The 11,951-nt window shown below is 28.3% G+C and overlaps 1 non-coding gene across 1 annotated transcript; it reads left to right on the forward strand.

The window, feature by feature from the left end:
* Positions 1–8,185: 8,185 nt before the first annotated feature.
* Positions 8,186–8,258, forward strand: TRNAR-UCU. The gene has a single exon. It is a non-coding gene; the product is annotated as a tRNA-Arg (tRNA).
* Positions 8,259–11,951: the final 3,693 nt, after the last annotated feature.

Here is an 11,951-nt window from a genome sequence, read left to right on the forward strand (position 1 = left end):
TATTTATGTGTACTCATTATTCCATTTGAATTTTGTTGTGTATGTTTAAACTGTATGAATTATTCATATATTGGAATTTAAATATAAAGGTTGTGTCATTACCGGATAAGGAGCAGTATATTCTCAAGTGCTGCGTCATAATTTTATTAAGTGTGATGTGCAGAGCGAGTTAAAGATTGGTTGTTAAGTGTATTATGCATGAGAGAAGATAGGGAGTATGATCAAGAACTAATATAATCTCTTTCGGGAGAGAGATTGAGAGTTCTGGATGTAGGGTGTCTCGCTTAAGCGAGGGTAGTCTCGCTCAAGCGAGAATAAGACGTGCAAGATTAGGCAATCTGGAGTGTTCTCACTCAAGTTAGATCAATCTCGCTCAAGCAATAGTAGATAAGATTACCCCAATTGTCCCTTCACTCAAACGAGAAGGGATCTCGCTCAGGCAAGAGGCGACCTCGCTCAGGCGAGAGGTTCTTGCTCAAGTAAGGAGTCGCAAGAAAAATGGGTAGCTCTTTAGACCCAATATCGCTCAGGCGAGATGCATCTTACTCAAGCGAGGTGTTCCTCGATTAATCAAGAATAGCAAAAATTTGAGAGGTTCCACTGTTTGATTTTCTCGCCCAGGCGAGAAAAAAGCTCACTCAAGTGAGGATTAGTTCGCTCAAGCGAGAGTGTGAGGACTTGGAGGAGTATTTAAGGAGCCTCAGCGCCAAGATACGCTCATTTCTCATCAGACAACTTTTCTCTCTCATTTTTTCTCTTTGTTATCTTACGATCTTACCTTAGAGAAACCTTCTCAAGGACAAATTTTATTCCGATCCAAGTGGGAATCGCTGTTTAGTGTAGATCTAGGTGAGATCTCGAGACCTTAATCTTTAACTCTGGGTTTTATTTCTTAAGTTTCTCTTCTCTAAAGTCTCTAATTCTTGATAGTGAAGAGATCTAAACCACGAGTATTGTTTTTATACTTGGGAACTCACATGAAGTTTAATTTGAGGAAAACTCATTCCAGGTAAGAGGAGTTTATCTGAGCTGGCTTATTTGTTTAGTAAATGTTGAGTTATTTATGAATTTAATTTGGTTTTAGCCGAGAATAAGTCATTGTATGGTTAGACCCCAGGTTAGAACTCAGAGTATTATGGCTGAGTGAATTTCTCAGTTGCTTAATGAGTATTTAAAATGTTGTAATGAGACGTGATATGTTGAAATAATGTTATATATGTGCTGAGTATGTTGAAAAGTCTTATTAATGCTGTGAACTGTTTAATTCATATAGACATGCTTAATTAATACTGCGAGATGTTTGATTTTGCTGTGAATATATATAGTGTTGCTGAGACTAGGTGAAAGTGTATGTATAGCTAAAATGTTGAGGCTGATAATATAATTAGCTGTGTTGTATTATATTAATTTAATTGTGTTCCATCACATTCATTTTCATCATTCTAGAGCTGATTAGGATGATGAATTGTACTGTGTCTAGATCCAGATACCGAGATGAGTCGCTCCCAAACCGAAAAATAGTTCCTCTAAATTACTTAGGCTGTGAAACCAGATGGAACTGAATCGCTGTATTTGCATTAGATGGACTGAGAATAGGCTGAACATGTTGCATGTGTAATACCCTAAATTTCCTTCACTCTATAAATGATTGTTGAATTATATAAACCTCATTGAATAAAATATATGTAGAACATAAAGACTCTAGAACTAAATTTTTTTTAACAAAATTTAGTGAAAAGAGTCTGATCGGTAAATAATTGAGTAATATAAAAAGAAAATAAATATGTAAATTTTTTTTAGACTATCTAGAAAAGTTTTATATGATTTATAAGAGGGTTAGAAAGATCAAAAATGGAAAATAAACAAAATTGCAAAATTTGACCAAAATGACCAAACTATCCCTAAAAACACCTAGAATGGAGGTCCCTTTTGGGCAAGCAAATGAATGAGATAAATTCTAAAATTTTTATGGTAATTTAATGGACCAAATAGGGTTATGGATGTTCAATAATCAAGCCTAAACTCCAAGTACAAAATTCAAACCAAATTTCTCAAAAACAGCCCACATATGATGTGGAAAATGGCTTATTTTGTGCCAAAAACTTGCAAAATTTGTAACCTACCCAACCCAATTCAATTTGCACGTTTTCTTGGCTTGAAAGAGAAGTCAATTGACTAGTAAATGAAGCATGGAAGAAGATGGAAGGAAGTAGCCAATAAGAAAGAAAGGCAAGTCAAGCAAGTCAAGGTTTCATGATTAAGATTTTGAATAAGTGGCAAGACTCAATTTCCATCCAATTTTGAACTTAGGAACCGTGATTATCCTAGCAAAATGGGACTAGAAGATACACTCTAAAGTAACTAAAAGAATTAGAAAGCAACCAAGAGGATTTGAATACAATTGGATAAGGAATCTAAAGACACGAATCATGATGGAGGGCAATTTTGGCATTAGGAAAGATGGCCATGTGTAGGCTTATGAGAGAAGCTTTAATTGGACCCCAAATTAAATCTCCACACTTGCTACAAGAGAGAGTAACCGTGAGGGGCCAAGGGAGAGAGAGAAAGAAGCCAAATTTTTTTATAAACTCCATGTATAGAAAGAAGGCCACTTTCACATAAGAATGGAGCAACCATGCAAGGGAGAGAGAGTTTCCAAACTTAACAATCTTTAGCAACCTTCAAACACTTCAACAATCAGTCCCACACCTATCTCTTGAACTCCACCAAGTTGAATCATCCATCAACTTACCATAAAAGTTCTAAAGTAAACAATGAACCCCACAAAATCCACAAAGCAATCAACTTTATTGATGAAAATATTGATCACGTGAAAGAGGAGACCAAAGGAGGTGGAAGATCACTTTTAAGAGGAAAAGAGTGAGAGAAAGAGAGAAAGAGGACTTCCCAAAGATCAAGCCAAGATCAACTGAAAATCAAGTAAAGGAGGAGTACTATTTCATAAATTAAAGGAATACTTTGCTAAATGAATTTTTGAGTCAAAGGGGAGCCTTTAACCCTTTTTATATGATGAAAATTTCGTGGCTTTAGTATACATATGAAAGAAAAATTGATTGGAAAAAGAATACACAAGAAAACCACTAAAATAGCAAAAACAGAAAGTTCTGCAGAAAAACCGAAATTAACTGTAAAACAATATTTTAATGAAATTTTATTAATGGCTTTGTTTGCTATGTGTTATTTTCATGAATCCATGATACATTCATGTGGATTTATGCTTTGGAATTGATTAGATGGACTTCAGAATTTTTCTACAAAATTGCATATTTTTTGTCATGGATAAATATGAGTTTTCTGTAAAATTTGTTTCTAAGGGTGTATTCTGAAATTTTTCTCTTTAATCTATGTTGTGTGATTTTATTTAAGGATAATTAAGTAATATATATGATTTTCTCTTTGGTTTGGATTATATTGGAGTTAAAAAGTATTTTTAGGACATTATTGAAGATTTTCATATGAAACTTTAATAAGAAATGGACTAACATTGAAAATTTACTATGAGGAGGACCTATGGAACCTTGAACATATTTAGAACCTCTGGACTATATGAGAAATTTAATGAAAACAAAGATTTAAGAATAAATTTGAAAAATTGAACCTTGACATGATGATGGACTATGATTTTGGACCAAAATATACCTTAAAAGTGCAAGACACTTGACCACATGTGTGGTAGAACCAAGAGAATATTTTAGAACTTGTGGAGACATAATTCAAGACCCATAAGCTCATTAGAAACATTCTGGACTATCTAAGAATTACCGGAAAAAAAAATTGAAAAAAGGACCTTTTTGTAATTAACATAAAGTAAAAGGACTAAAATGTAAATATTGTAACATATGAGAATACCTATGCAAAAAATTTTGTTAATATTTTATTCATGTGTATAATTATATTTTGAAACTTTTCCCACTGGTTTTACTTTTTTTGGATTTAAATTGAGTTATTTATGATTTTTCTAAGTTTCTGCTACATAAAAATAATATTTTGAGAGTAGTATGCCTTGATTCAATTTTGTTTTAATTTATCTCTGTGGCATTATTTTATCTCTATTTTTGTATAGAAATAGACTTATTAATGGAACTTTTCTCACTGGTTTCATTTGATTTGGATTTGAAAAAAAAATAGATATGAATTTTTTAATATTATGATGTGTGTGGATGATTTCCTGAGAACAGCTCACTATAAATTCTCTTCGTCTTAAGTTCCATGCACAATATTCTTTTATTTAGATTTTTTTTATAAAATTAGACTTCATAAGTAAAATATTCCCTCTGAGTTTGCATAAATTGAAGTTAAATTTAAATACTTATGATTTTCTCAATATGCTGCTGTATGAGAGTAACGTTTTGTGCATGCTACTGAGAAACTTATTTTCGTTTTAAAATGTATAAGTGACATTATTTTATTATTATTATTTTATATAAGGGAAATATTCTCATTGGTTTGATGAATTTTGGACTTAAAATAAAATAGTTATGACTTTTCAATTTAACTGATTCTGAGAAGTATGTTACTGAGAGTGACAGAGAATGTTTAGGACTTGTTATGGAATCTGGAAGCTATAAATTTTTAATTATATTTTTATGTGAAAATAGATAACCAAATTGAAATAATGCCACTGGTTTCATGAATTTAAGTGTTGAATTGAATAACTTATGATGTTTCCAATATGTTGTTGTTAAATTGTGCTATTCTATGACATAAACTGAGAAATTAAAGCACGAATTGATGTATGAGAATAGTTTGATTTTGGAAGTAATTTTACATGAAAATAAAGATGTTAATGAGAATAATCTCACTAGTCTCATGTGTTTTGGATGAAAATTGAATTTATTATTAATTTTACAATATGCTGGTTGTTTAGTGAAACGATCTGAGAATAGCAGAGGTAAACTGAGAGTTGATTAATTCTTTTGAATCTTTTGTATTTTGACTGTAATTTTATATTACCGTAGACATTTAAAGGAAGAAAACCTTGGTGATTTCATGATGTTTAGAATTGCATCGAATTAATTATGAATTTTACAAGTTAGTTTATGAAATCTATAAAATTTTGATTGTTAGCCATGTCCATGTAATTGTGTTGTAGGCATTAAGACAAGGTTGCTAAAGATTTACAGGTGAGGAGCAAATAGTGTTGGTCTGACCATAGGGAATAGGAGAGTGCCCAAGACTTACTGGGGACTAAGTCTAGCTAACTTGTGTTGTAGGCAGTGGGAACTTTGCTAGCCTATCCTGACGGACACTAGAGCATACCAAGATTGGTTTAAGTGTGGACTGTTGGTAGTAATCATAAAATGAGAATTATGCACTTATGTTCTGTCTCTGGTAAAGGGAGAAGATGTACCTATGACACTATCCGAATTGCAGACACGAAACTCTCAATCTCAACCTGAAAATAAAATGTTGGATAATTAATTAATTACTCCATGGAGAATTCACAGACAAAAGACATTGAATGATTGTTGCTTGATGCTTGAATTGAATGATTATTACTTGATGCTTGAATGTTGTTTTGTTTATTTAAGCACAAGTATGAGGATGCTTGATATAATTGATGCCTGAATGATATTTTGTTCATTTAAGCATATGTATTGTCTTGTATTATTGTTTATGAATGTTTGTACTCACCCCTCTTCTTTGTTTTGTGTCTTTTGACAATGTTATGGATACAGAATGACTCTCCTCTAATTGGACCAAAGGACTAGGGGATGAGCTAACTTGGGAGTAGCTTAAGATTGTTGCAACTAGTTATATGTTTAGTGATTTGTTTTTAAAGGTCACTATGTAGACCTTCGTTTCTTTTATGGTATAATTAATTGAATGGCAAGACAAAACTTAGAAGGTTTGTAACCTATTAAGCACTATAATATTAAGGCATTGTATGATATTAGTGCTTTTGTGTAAAAGAGTTAGTTGATGCTTTAGACATAATTGACTCTTATATATGTTATAAAAAAAAACTTGTGTATTTTCCTAAGAAGTATCAGATAATGGAGATTGAACTATTGGGAATAAGGACGTCTTAACATGAATTGATTGAAGCTGTTGTGCTAAATGCTGTGAACTATATGAGTTGTTCAAGTTATTTTATATATTCATATTCTATAATTATATTTATTAATTATATAAGCTCACCGTTGCATTTTCGTTGTGTTGGTATGTGTGCTGCAATAATCGTACAGTAGTACATGAGCAGAAGGGACAAGTAATGCGTCTACATCTCAAGCTAGAAGGTTTGCCTGAGGGACGACAAAGTTGACATTTTTGAGAAATTGTATTATTAATTAATTTGTCAGTCTAAGTTTTAGTAATAGATATAGATTGTTTAGCTACAACTTTTCAAGAAATGTAAATTTTATTCAAAAACTGGTATCTTGAACTCTACGTTGAATAACTGTTGTAAATATGTGCATGTTCATGTAAATTTTTTATATTATATGAAAATGCCCTTGGGGCTTTGTCACTTCATTGGTTTAGATGGTGAAGTTCAAATATATATATATATATATATATATATATATATATATATATATATATATATATTCTTCATGTATGTATTATCTCATTAATGAATAAATGAAATAGGAATAGTAATGCGAGATGTCATTGATTTTTTATAAAAAAGGGTCATGACAACCTTTTGTTTTCTTCTCTCCAATTTTTAGTCAACGATGATAAGCTGAAATATTTTTCTAATATAATTTTTTATTTAATGATGTGAAATGTTGAGGTTTATGTTATTCAAATTTAGATACTACCTTTCTTTTCTCTAGTTTTTATTCAATGATGCTCAATTAAGATGTTTTTCTTCTATGTTTTATGATTTAGTAATATTAAAATGCTAAGATTTGTGTTGTCAAGTTTATGTATACCTTTTATTTTCTTCTTCTCTCTAATTTTTAGTCAATAATGTTAAACTAAGATCTTTTTTTAGTCAATAACATTGAACTAAATATTTTTTTATTCAAAGATGTTGAATTGAAATTTTTTTGTTATGTTTTTTTCACTGAATGACTTTGAAATATTGAGATTTTAGTTGTTTGAATTTAAATATTACTTTTCTTTTTATATTTTATCCAATTTTGGTCAACCACATTGAATTAAGCTCTGTTTTTGTTATGATAATTCAAACATGCTCATTTAGCCTGTCCATTCATGTAAAGTTAATTTGACTAATAACTTAAAAAGAATAAGATGATATATTGTATTTTTAAATATATAAAAAGTAGAATTTTTCTTCAACAAATTAATTTCTCATTTGTTTGTATTTATGCTAGGTTAATAAATTTGTTAGTAGTTGCTATTGAGTGCGTCTATTCTTTGTGAAATAATAATTCATTCAACATGTCCAATTGCAAGTTGTAACTTAGATATTACAATTATTTATATCTCAAAAATTATCTAGTAGTATGCAAATTTTTATTTTTAAAAAATTGTCTTATAGTATGTTTATACACAACTATTATTATTTAATCTATGTATAAATTTTAAGATTTTGTCATTTTTGTTTTTATGCAATAGAAATGTATTTGGGTCAAGGTTCATTTATTTTTTTAATGATTTAATTTTATAATAAAAATTTAAAGTTATTATTTATAATTTCTTTTGACAAAAGTTGACTCTAAATGATAAATATATGTAAAATTTAATCAAGCTCAAAATAATTCTTTTGTCCCAAATAAGCTCCTAACTGTGTAAGACTCACTCACACATAGTCATTACCTGCAAAACTGAAAATCAAATTACACGAATCAAAAATTAGTTTTAGTTGGTTAATCAAGAAATAAATCATAAAATGTGATTCAAATAAATTAGATTGAATTCGATCATATATATGTAATGTTATATTAAACCAATTTAAAATTGAATAGAAGTATTATTTTCGTAAATACCACCTAAATGTAAACAACTAAATTTTTCACTTTTATTTTTTCATACATTCCATTTTCATATTTACACTTTTTTTTAATTTAATTTTCTTTTTTTATCACATCACTTAATGCATATTTTATTTTGATCTCCCCCGTCACATCAATATCATACCAGAGATTTTAAATTACCATGACTAAATTATAATTTCTAAATCATAAACATAATAGAATAAAATATTTGTATATCAAATGTATATGTTATTGAAATTGTTAAATATAGCAACGAAGCGCCCATGGCCTAATGGATAAGGCGCCTGACTTCTAATCAGGCGATTGTGGGTTCGAGTCCCACTGGGCGTGTTAATGGATACTTATCTTTTTCGAAGAATTTCATTGTCTGAAAACTCTCAATGATTTTACAATGTAATAACAACAATTATTTTTTCAAACAACTTTTAGTTGTTTTTTTTTTGAAAAAAATTGAGATATATATATTTACATATATAAATATAAAGATAAAAGGTAAAAATAAAATTATATATGGTACTAATTTTTAGTTGTTAAAATAATTGAAGTGTTCTTGTAACCATTGGATTAGTGTATTCTTTATTCGCCTATTGTTTCATGCATCTTTCCCTTATTTAATGATTTATAACAGCGTTAAACGAAACTATGATTGCAGTGTACAGCAGAGGAAAGCCTTTATCTGCATGCCCCGCCAAAAGGGAAACACGAATTAAGCTTAACTCATTGAATATGTATTCTTTGTTACTTTTAAGTAATTTATTATTATTTTTTATTTAAAGCATTTCTTTTCTTTCTCATAGTTCTATTAATATAAAATATTTATATATTTTTTAATAAAAATAATAATAAACACATAAAAGCAGCTACAAACACTTTCAATTATAAAATATATGAACTTTGCTAAATGGGACGAAGAAATGACACATCTAGTTGTCTAAATTTTGTTGGTCAATTAATAAATTAAAATAATGTAAAAAAAACAAGTGTTTAGCAGAAATCTTGAATGATAATTGTATGATAGTTTTTGTCAAATTCATCTCCTACTATTTCATTTTAAAAAAAATATATTAATTATTTTAACATATATTTAAATACATATAATAAGAAATTTCTATTTTATTCTCCTAAACAAATGTTGGAAAAACCGAATATATTACACCTCATTAATTAATTAGATAAGAAAAAAGTATGTAGAATTCAACTCAAACAAGAAGAACGGGTAATTGAATAATATGCAGAATCATCATTTTAAGCATGAAGGCGTGTCATCATTTGAAATTTGTACCCTTTTATACTCTTTAAAATGGGCACTTATTGTTGAGAGAAAAATAAGAGACCTTAATCAATGTCCTTGATATACATAAGTCCGTATAAATTAATATATGAAAATTACAAGTATCTAAATTTTTAGATTTCGAAAAATGTTAAAATAAATTATTATTTTAATGATATTTGTTAATTAAAGAAATTTAATACACATGGAGTTCCCCTTGACTTGGGGCTCAAACCACTTCATTTAGAAAAGAGGGTGATATGTAATAAGAATGTCAAGGAGATGATATGACTTCCTTTCATTTGAGACTATGGAGACCACCCTTTAGCCTTAGACTGGGGCTTTGTCAAGAGTTTTAATGTGTCAATGGTACTTTATATGAAAAAAATTAAAGGCATATAAATATAACATATATTTTAACTAGTAAATCTTTTAGTTGATGTCCAAAATCAAAATCAGAGAGATAATCACAAGAGTTTGTTTTTCAAAGAACTGAAGTTCTCTTGAAAAGCTCAAGATGTAACCCAATAGTCTTCTCAAGATGGAAGACAAATTATATTCTTTCTTAGTTGCTAAAGAGTGAGTTGAAGTCACTAACTAATGCCTACCTATGTTCACTCCAAAAATAAGAAAAGAAGTTTTGAGCTCTAAGAACAAGAAAGGGAATTGAGAGGGGAGATTACAAATTTAGAAAAATAAAATTAAAAATTAAGAATAACATGAGTAGATTAACTATTATCATTATGCAAATATAATAAATAAAAAATTATTATCTTTATTTTCATTTATCCGATAATATTTCATAAATTCTTCTTTCAGAGTAGGCAAATTCTTTATTCCAAGTGCATGAAGTGGCAGGGAGTGATTCTCGTGCATGTCATATATATATATATATATATGTATCATTATGATGTCTGGCTTTGTAGTGATAAAACTGTGCATCAGGTTCAAGCTCTTCATTGAGCACCGACCCATATTTTACGAAAAGCAAAACCAGGTTATTATATATATAGTTGCATGGTTGCTTTCTGCATGAAAAAAATATTCACACTTTACAAGTGTTCTCATTGTGATACGGATTTTACAATGTTCACATTCATCATCATCATTCCTCTTCTAAAAACAATTAAAATTAAAATTAAAGAATTAAACCATTTCAATCCTTGATGTTAAATAAATTAATTTCATCCTTATTGTTATTGACTAAAACAATTATTAATCATCATATTTAAGAACTAACGGTTATTTAATTTTGTAACGTTAGAAATTAAAATAACATGTGGCAGAAATTTTAGGAACTAAATTTATTAATAAATACTTGTCATACGTAGCAACTAAGTTTATATTTTTATAATATTTATAGACGATCACTAGTATAAAAAATACTTTTTATGTAAAATTTTTTATAAAACGGGATAGAAAAAGATGCGGTAGTATTTTTAAAATTTTTGTAAACTTATTTATATCAGTTGTAAAAAAAACTAATGTGAAAAGTACTTTTTACATCGATTGTAAAAATAACTGATGTAAAAAAAATACGTTGATATTTTTAAAATTTATGTGAACTTTTTTACGTCTATTATTTTTACAACCGATGTAAAATGTACATTCTACATCGGTTGTTTCTGGAAGGAAACCGATATAGAATCCATTCAAATTTCAAATTTTCATATACTCGCCAGCAAAATAGCATAAATTGGAGACTTGAACACAAATTTTTCTTAAGTTTTTGAAACTTCTGTCCTGTTAGCTACGTAGACAAGGAACATGCAAAAGTTTTTCAAATACATCAATTATTTTAATTTCTTTCATTTTTTTGTTGTTTCACTTTTTGTTGTTTCTTCTTTCTTATTAAACGATTTGATGAACATTGCATCTTCTTTAAGTTTCAGATTCAAACAAAGATGAACAATAATGAAACACGATGAACACAATCAACACGACAAAAATGAAGAACTTGAAAAATACAATAAACTCGAAGAACACGATGAACATGAAGAACATGACGAATACTATAAACATTGACGTCTATGAATTTTAATTTAATTTAAAAAATATATTTATAATATTAATGTTTAAAACTCTCAAAGAAGAGAAATACTGATGCCATTTACGAAGATAAACATTAAGAACATTTTTTACATTGGTTAGTATAAACAACTAATGTAGAAAATGACACTTTTTACATTGATTTTTAAAAATTAATGTAAAAAGTCTTGAACTTTCTACATCACCTATATCTACATCGAATACAGAATCGATGTAAAAGGTCTTTTTAATCGATGTAAAAAGCTTTTTTTTCGCTAGTAAATATTCTCTGCCATATTTATGATTTTAGAAACTAATTATATATATTATTCTCGTGAAGTTTTACAAAATATGCTTCTACTTTTTACATATTTTTTCTTTTTATCATATTTTTTCATATAAAACTTTGTGTAAAGTGTACAAATAAAAAGATAATAAAAATTTGTTTGAATAAATTTGTAGATAAGTATTTGTAAGAAAAGAAAAATAATATAAAAAATCAATAAAACTCTTCTCATAAGTTAAAATTAACTTATACTTTTCTATTTCTTAAAAGTTAATCTTATTTAATTTCTCTGAAATTTAAAAAAATAAATTATTTTTAATTTATGAAAGAAGTTTATTTATTTTTATATTATTTTTCTTTTCTTACAAATGTTTATCCATAATTTTACTCAAGACCTCTACAAAGTACAAAAATGTATTAACTTTTGTTAAAAGATTTT

The sequence above is a fragment of the Abrus precatorius genome, unplaced genomic scaffold, assembly GCF_003935025.1.
Source record: "Abrus precatorius isolate BTA unplaced genomic scaffold, Abrus_2018 Scaffold5, whole genome shotgun sequence".
Taxonomy (NCBI): Eukaryota; Viridiplantae; Streptophyta; class Magnoliopsida; order Fabales; family Fabaceae; genus Abrus; species Abrus precatorius.